We start from the raw sequence: 8,433 nt of genomic DNA, 5'->3' as shown, positions 1-8,433 counted from the left end.
TTTCACTATATGGCACATATTTATGACAGTGTTGGCGTTGTTTATACGGCCACCCTTAGTTTGACATGTATGCCCTTTATTCACTTATATGGATGAGAGTGTTCATAATTATCATGATCATTAAAATTGTCCATGATCACACAGAGTCACAGCTTTTCTTGATATCTTCAATGGAAAACTGCTAATAACCTATTCAACAATGCAATATGTCCATACATCAAATCTACATGTGGCTACAAATGATTTAAAACATGATTTTGAAGAACAAGTTTTATATTTTTTCCTAATAAAATGTGCCTTTCAAACAACAGGACTGAGAAAGATGTCGCTTATATTCAAGTTATACAGATTTATACATGAAAATCAACAGTTGGCTCCAAATGACTTTTCATTTTGCCTGGGAAAGATTATTTCCCGAAAACAAGACTTGAGAAAAATGCGTCTTATATTTGGGGTTTATGGGTTCATACTGTACATGCAATCCAACAGGTGACTCCAAAAGACTTAAAACATGTTTATTTTTTTTAAATTGTATCTATAAAATGGTATTTATACATGAAAATCAGGTTGTCTGAGAAAGATTTTTACCAAAAACAAGTCTTGAGAAAAATGTGTCTTATATTCGGAGTCAATAGGTTCATACATGCAAACGGGTGGCTCCAAACGACTTAAAAATAAGTTGGTTTTTTCAAACAAATTGTCTTTGATTTTGTCTTAATAAAATATTCCTTTAAATATATATTATATATTTACACATGAAAATCAACAGTTGGCTCCAAACGACTTAATCTTGTCTGAGAAAGATTTTTTCCAAAAACCAGACTTGAGAAAAATGCGTCTTATATTTGGGGATTTATACATGAAAATCAGGTTGTCTTAGAAAGAGTTTTACTAAAAACGAGTCTTGAGAAAAAGGTGTCTTATATTCGGAGTTAATAGGTTCATACATGCAAACTAACGGGTGGCTTCATACGATTTAAAAATACGATTTTTTTTTTTCTTCAAACAAATTGTCTTTGATTTTGTCTTAACAAAATATTCCTTCAAAAAAACGTCTTGGAAAAGATGTCTCATATTCGGGTTGTACAGATTTATACATGAAAATCAACAGTTGGCTCCAGACGATAATCTTGAAAAAAATACGTCTTATATTTGGGGTTTATGGGTTCATACAATCCAACAGGTGACTACAAAAGACTTAAAAACATGTTTTTTTCCGAAAAAAAATAAAAAGTTGTATTTTGTCTTAAGATATTCCTGTCAAAAAATGTATTGAAAAATGTGTCATATTCGGGTTGTACAGATTTATACATGAAAATCAGATTGTCTGAGAAAGATTTGTTCCAAAAACGAGTCTTGAGAAAAAATATGTCTTATATTCTGAGTTAATAGCAAACTAACGGGTGGCTCCAAACGACTTAACAAGATTTTTTTTTTTTCAAATTGTCTTTGATTTTGTTTTAATAAAATATTCCTTTCAAAAAAACGTCTTGAATCAGATGTCTTATATTCGGGTTATACAGATTTATACATGAAAATCAACAGGTAGCTCCAAATGACTTAATTTTGCCTGAGAAAGATTTTTTCCAAAAACCAGACTTGAGGGAAAATGCGTCTTATATTTGGGGTTTATGGGTTCATACTGTACATGCAACCCAACAGGTGACTCCAGAAGACTTAAGAACAAGAAAAAAAAAAAAAAAGTATTTTATTTTGTTTTGAAAAATATATCTTATATTCAGGTTGTACAGATTTATACATGAAAGTCAGGTTGTCTGAGAAAGATTTTTTCCAAAAACGTGTCTTGGGAAAAATATGTCTTATATTCTGAGTTAATAGCAAACTAACGGGTGGCTCCAAACGACTTAAAAATAAGATAGTTTTTTTTCAAACAATTTGTCTTTGATTTTGTCTTAATAAAATATTCCTTTCAAAAAAACGTCTTGAAAAATATGTCTTGTATTCGGGTTGTACAGATGTATACATGAAAATCAACAGTTGGCTCCAAACGACTTAATTTTGCCTGAGATTTTTTCCTAAAAAAAGACTTGAAAAAAATGTGTCATATATTTGGGGTTTATGGGTTCATACTGAACACACAATCCAACAGGTGACTCCAGAAGACTTAAAACATGTTTTTTCCGGAAAAAGAAAATATCACGTTTTATTTTGTCTTAAGATATTCCTTTCAAAAAAACGTATTGAAAAAGTTGTCTTATATTCAGGTTGTACAGATTTAGTTATGAAAATCAGGTTGTCTGAGAAAGATTTTTTCCAAAAACAAGACTTGAGAAAAATGCGTCTTATATTTGGGGTTTTGGGTTCATACAATCCAACAGGTGACTCCAAAAAATATAAAACTTTTTTTGTGTGGAAAAAACATGTTATTCCTTTCAAAAAAAACTTTTCGAAAAATATGTTTTATATTTGGGTTATACAGATGTATATATGAAAATCAACAGTTGGCTCCAAACGCCTTTTAATTTTGCCTGAGAAATATTTTTTTTCCAAAAACAAGACTTGAGAAAAATGCGTCTTATATTTGGGGTTTATGGGTTCATACTGTACATGCAACCCAACACGTGACTCCAAAAGACTTAAAACATCCATCCATCCATCCATTTTCTACCGCTTGTCCCTTTTTGGGGTCGCGGGGGGTGCTGGAGCCTATCTCAGCTGCATTCGGGCGGAAGGCGGGATACACCCTGGACAAGTAGCCACCTCATCGCAGGACTTAAAACATGTTTTTTTCAAAAATATATATATTTTATTTGGTCTTAAGATATTCCTTTCAAATAACGTCTTGCAAAATATGTCTTATATTCGGGTTGTACAGATTTATACATGAAAATCAGGTTGTCTGAGAAAGATTTTTCCAAAAACAAGTCTTGTGAAAAATGTGTTTTATATTCAGAGTTAATAGGTTCATACATGCAAACTAACGAGTGGCTCTAAACGACTTAAAAATAAGAATCGGTTTTGCAAACAAATTGTCTTTGATTTTATCTTAAAATATTCCTTTAAAAAAAAAAAAAACGTCTTAAAACAGATGTCTTATATTCATGCTATACAGATGTATACATGCAAATTAACGACTCCAAATGGCTCCAAACGATTTAATTTTGCCTTGAGAAAGATTTTTTCCAAAAACAACAGTTGAGAAAAATGCGTCTTATATTTGGTGTTTATGGGTTCATACTGTACATGCAATCCAACAGGTGACTCCAGAAGACTTAAAACATGTTCTTTCCGTACACACAAACTTTTTTATTTTTTATTTTGTCTTGAAAAATATGTCTTATATTCTGGTTGTACAGATTTATACATGAAAATCAGTTTTATTTTCCCAAAAACAAGTCTTGAGAAAAATGTGTCTTCTATTCGGAGTGAATAGGTTCATACATGCAAACTAACGAGTGGCTCTAAACGACTTAAAAATAAGAATTGGTTTTCCAAACCAATTGTCTTTGATTTTGTCTGAAAACATTCCTTAAAAAAAAAAAGTCTTAAAACAAATGTCTTATATTCGGGCTGTACAGATATATACATGCAAATTAACGACTCCAAATGGCTCCAAACGATTAAATTTTGCCTGAGAAAGATTTTTTCCAAAAACAACAGAAAAATGCGTCTTATATTTGGTTTTTATGGGTTCATACTGTACATGCAATCCAACAGGTGACTCCAGAAGACTTAAAACATGTTCTTTCCGTGCACACAAACTTTTTTTAATTTTTATTTTGTCTTGAAAAATATGTCTTATATTCGGGTTGTACAGATTTATACATGAAAATCAGGTTGTCTGAGAAAGATTTTTCCAAAAACAAGTCTTGAGAAAAATGTGTCTTATATTCGGAGTTAATAGGTTCATACATGTAAACTAACGAGTGGCTCTGAACGACTTAAAAATAAGAATTGGTTTTCCAAACAAATTGTCTTTGATTTTGTCTTAAAATATTCCTTTAAAAAAAAACTTAAAACATATGTCTTATATTCGGGCTATACAGATATATACATGCAAATTAACAACTCCAAACGATTTAATTTTGCCTGAGAAAGATTTTTTCCAAAAACAACAGTTGAGAAAAATGCGTCTTATATTTGGTGTTTATGGGTTCATACTGTACATGCAATCCAACAGGTGACTCCAGAAGACTTAAAAAATGTTCTTTCCGTACACACAAACTTTTTTATTTTTTATTTTGTCTTGAAAAATATGTCTTATATTCTGGTTGTACAGATTTATACATGAAAATCAGTTTTTTCCCCAAAAACAAGTCTTGAGAAAAATGTGTCTTATATTCGGAGTTAATAGGTTCATACATGCAAACTAACGAGTGGCTCTGAACGACTTAAAAATAAGAATTGGTTTTCCAAACAAATTGTCTTTGATTTTGTCTGAAAATATTCCTTTAAAAAAAAAGTCTTAAAACAGATGTCTTATATTCGGGCTGTACAGATATATACATGCAAATTAACGACTCCAAATGGCTCCAAACGATTAAATTTTGCCTGAGAAAGATTTTTTCCAAAAACAACAGAAAAATGCGTCTTATATTTGGTTTTTATGGGTTCATACTGTACATGCAATCCAACAGGTGACTCCAGAAGACTTAAAACATGTTCTTTCCGTGCACACAAACTTTTTTTAATTTTTATTTTGTCTTGAAAAATATGTCTTATATTCAGGTTGTACAGATTTATACATGAAAATCAGGTTGTCTGAGAAAGATTTTTCCAAAAACAAGTCTTGAGAAAAATGTGTCTTATATTCAGAGTGAATAGGTTCATACATGTAAACTAACGAGTGGCTCTGAACGACTTAAAAATAAGAATTGGTTTTCCAAACAAATTGTCTTTGATTTTGTCTTAAAATATTCCTGTAAAAAAAAACTTAAAACATATGTCTTATATTCGGGCTATACAGATATATACATGCAAATTAACGACTCCAAACGATTTAATTTTGCCTGAGAAAGATTTTTTCCAAAAACAACAGTTGAGAAAAATGCGTCTTGTATTTGGTGTTTATGGGTTCATACTGTACATGCAATCCAACAGGTGACTACAGAAGACTTAAAAAATGTTCTTTCCGTACACACAAACTTTTTTATTTTGTCTTGAAAAATATGGCTTATATTCTGGTTGTACAGATTTATACATGAAAATCAGTTTTTTCCCCAAAAACAAGTCTTGAGAAAAATGTGTCTTATATTCGGAGTTAATAGGTTCATACATGTAAACTAACGAGTGGCTCTGAACGACTTAAAAATAAGTATTGGTTTTCCAAACAAATTGTCTTTGATTTTGTCTTAAAATATTCCTTTAAAAAAAACATAATAAAACAGATGTCTTATATTCGGGCTATACAGATATATACATGCAAATTAACGACTCCAAACGATTTAATTTTGCCTGAGAAATATTTTTTTCCAAAAACAACAGTTGAGAAAAATGCGTCTTATATTTGAGGTTTATGGGTTCATACTGTACATACAACCCAACAGGTGACTCCAGAAGACTTAAAAAATGTTCTTTCCGTACACACAAACTTTTTTATTTTTTATTTTGTCTTGAAAAATATGTCTTATATTCTGGTTGTACAGATTTATACATGAAAATCAGTTTTTTCCCCAAAAACAAGTCTTGAGAAAAATGTGTCTTATATTCGGAGTTAATAGGTTCATACATGCAAACTAACGAGTGGCTCTGAACGACTTAAAAATAAGAATTGGTTTTCCAAACAAATTGTCTTTGATTTTGTCTGAAAATATTCCTTAAAAAAAAAAGTCTTAAAACAGATGTCTTATATTCGGGCTGTACAGATATATACATGCAAATTAACGACTCCAAATGGCTCCAAACGATTAAATTTTGCCTGAGAAAGATTTTTTCCAAAAACAACAGAAAAATGCGTCTTATATTTGGTTTTTATGGGTTCATACTGTACATGCAATCCAACAGGTGACTCCAGAAGACTTAAAACATGTTCTTTCCGTGCACACAAACTTTTTTTAATTTTTATTTTGTCTTGAAAAATATGTCTTATATTCAGGTTGTACAGATTTATACATGAAAATCAGGTTGTCTGAGAAAGATTTTTCCAAAAACAAGTCTTGAGAAAAATGTGTCTTATATTCAGAGTTAATAGGTTCATACATGTAAACTAACGAGTGGCTCTGAACGACTTAAAAATAAGAATTGGTTTTCCAAACAAATTGTCTTTGATTTTGTCTTAAAATATTCCTGTAAAAAAAAACTTAAAACATATGTCTTATATTCGGGCTATACAGATATATACATGCAAATTAACGACTCCAAACGATTTAATTTTGCCTGAGAAAGATTTTTTCCAAAAACAACAGTTGAGAAAAATGCGTCTTGTATTTGGTGTTTATGGGTTCATACTGTACATGCAATCCAACAGGTGACTACAGAAGACTTAAAAAATGTTCTTTCCGTACACACAAACTTTTTTATTTTGTCTTGAAAAATATGGCTTATATTCTGGTTGTACAGATTTATACATGAAAATCAGTTTTTTCCCCAAAAACAAGTCTTGAGAAAAATGTGTCTTATATTCGGAGTTAATAGGTTCATACATGTAAACTAACGAGTGGCTCTGAACGACTCAAAAATAAGAATTGGTTTTCCAAACAAATTGTCTTTGATTTTGTCTTAAAATATTCCTTTAAAAAAAACTTAAAACATATGTCTTATATTCGGGCTATACAGATATATACATGCAAATTAACGACTCCAAACGATTTAATTTTGCCTGAGAAAGATTTTTTCCAAAAACAACAGTTGAGAAAAATGCGTCTTATATTTGGTGTTTATGGGTTCATACTGTACATGCAATCCAACAGGTGACTCCAGAAGACTTAAAACATGTTCTTTCCGTACACACAAACTTTTTTATTTTTTATTTTGTCTTGAAAAATATGTCTTATATTCTGGTTGTACAGATTTATACATGAAAATCAGTTTTATTTTCCCAAAAACAAGTCTTGAGAAAAATGTGTCTTCTATTCGGAGTGAATAGGTTCATACATGCAAACTAACGAGTGGCTCTAAACGACTTAAAAATAAGAATTGGTTTTCCAAACAAATTGTCTTTGATTTTGTCTGAAAATATTCCTTTAAAAAAAATGTCTTAAAACAGATGTCTTATATTCGGGCTGTACAGATATATACATGCAAATTAACGACTCCAAACGATTAAATTTTGCCTGAGAAAGATTTTTTCCAAAAACAACAGAAAAATGCGTCTTATATTTGGTTTTTATGGGTTCATACTGTACATGCAATCCAACAGGTGACTCCAGAAGACTTAAAACATGTTCTTTCCGTGCACACAAACTTTTTTTAATTTTTATTTTGTCTTGAAAAATATGTCTTATATTCGGGTTGTACAGATTTATACATGAAAATCAGGTTGTCTGAGAAAGATTTTTCCAAAAACAAGTCTTGAGAAAAATGTGTCTTATATTCGGAGTTAATAGGTTCATACATGTAAACTAACGAGTGGCTCTGAACGACTTAAAAATAAGAATTGGTTTTCCAAACAAATTGTCTTTGATTTTGTCTTAAAATATTCCTTTAAAAAAAACTTAAAACATATGTCTCATATTCGGGCTATACAGATATATACTTGCAAATTAACGACTCCAAACGATTTAATTTTGCCTGAGAAAGATTTTTTCCAAAAACAACAGTTGAGAAAAATGCGTCTTATATTTGGTGTTTATGGGTTCATACTGTACATGCAATCCAACAGGTGACTCCAGAAGACTTAAAAAATGTTCTTTCCGTACACACAAACTTTTTTATTTTTTATTTTGTCTTGAAAAATATGTCTTATATTCTGGTTGTACAGATTTATACATGAAAATCAGTTTTTTCCCCAAAAACAAGTCTTGAGAAAAATGTGTCTTATATTCGGAGTTAATAGGTTCATACATGTAAATTAACGAGTGGCTCTGAACGACTTAAAAATAAGTATTGGTTTTCCAAACAAATTGTCTTTGATTTTGTCTTAAAATATTCCTTTTAAAAAAAACTTAAAACATATGTCTTATATTCGGGCTATACAGATATATACATGCAAATTAACGACTCCAAACGATTTAAGTTTGCCTGAGAAAGATTTTTTCCAAAAACAACAGTTGAGAAAAATGCGTCTTATATTTGGTGTTTATGGGTTCATACTGTACATGCAATCCAACAGGTGACTCCAGAAGACTTAAAAAATGTTCTTTCCGTACACACAAACTTTTTTATTTTTTATTTTGTCTTGAAAAATATGTCTTATATTCTGGTTGTACAGATTTATACATGAAAATCATTTTTTTCCCCAAAAACAAGTCTTGAGAAAAATGTGTCTTATATTCGGAGTTAATAGGTTCATACATGTAAACTAACGAGTGGCTC

General features: G+C 30.5%; 1 protein-coding gene across 5 annotated transcripts in view; it reads right to left on the bottom strand.

Annotated features, from left to right (window-relative positions):
- Window positions 1-8,433, bottom strand: part of adcy7 (adenylate cyclase 7) — a 168,712-nt gene that overhangs the window by 25,706 nt on the left and 134,573 nt on the right. The window lies entirely within an intron of this gene.

This window comes from Entelurus aequoreus, linkage group LG02 (assembly GCF_033978785.1).
Source record: "Entelurus aequoreus isolate RoL-2023_Sb linkage group LG02, RoL_Eaeq_v1.1, whole genome shotgun sequence".
Classification (NCBI taxonomy): Eukaryota; Metazoa; Chordata; class Actinopteri; order Syngnathiformes; family Syngnathidae; genus Entelurus; species Entelurus aequoreus.
This window is presented reverse-complemented; position numbering and strand designations above follow the sequence as displayed.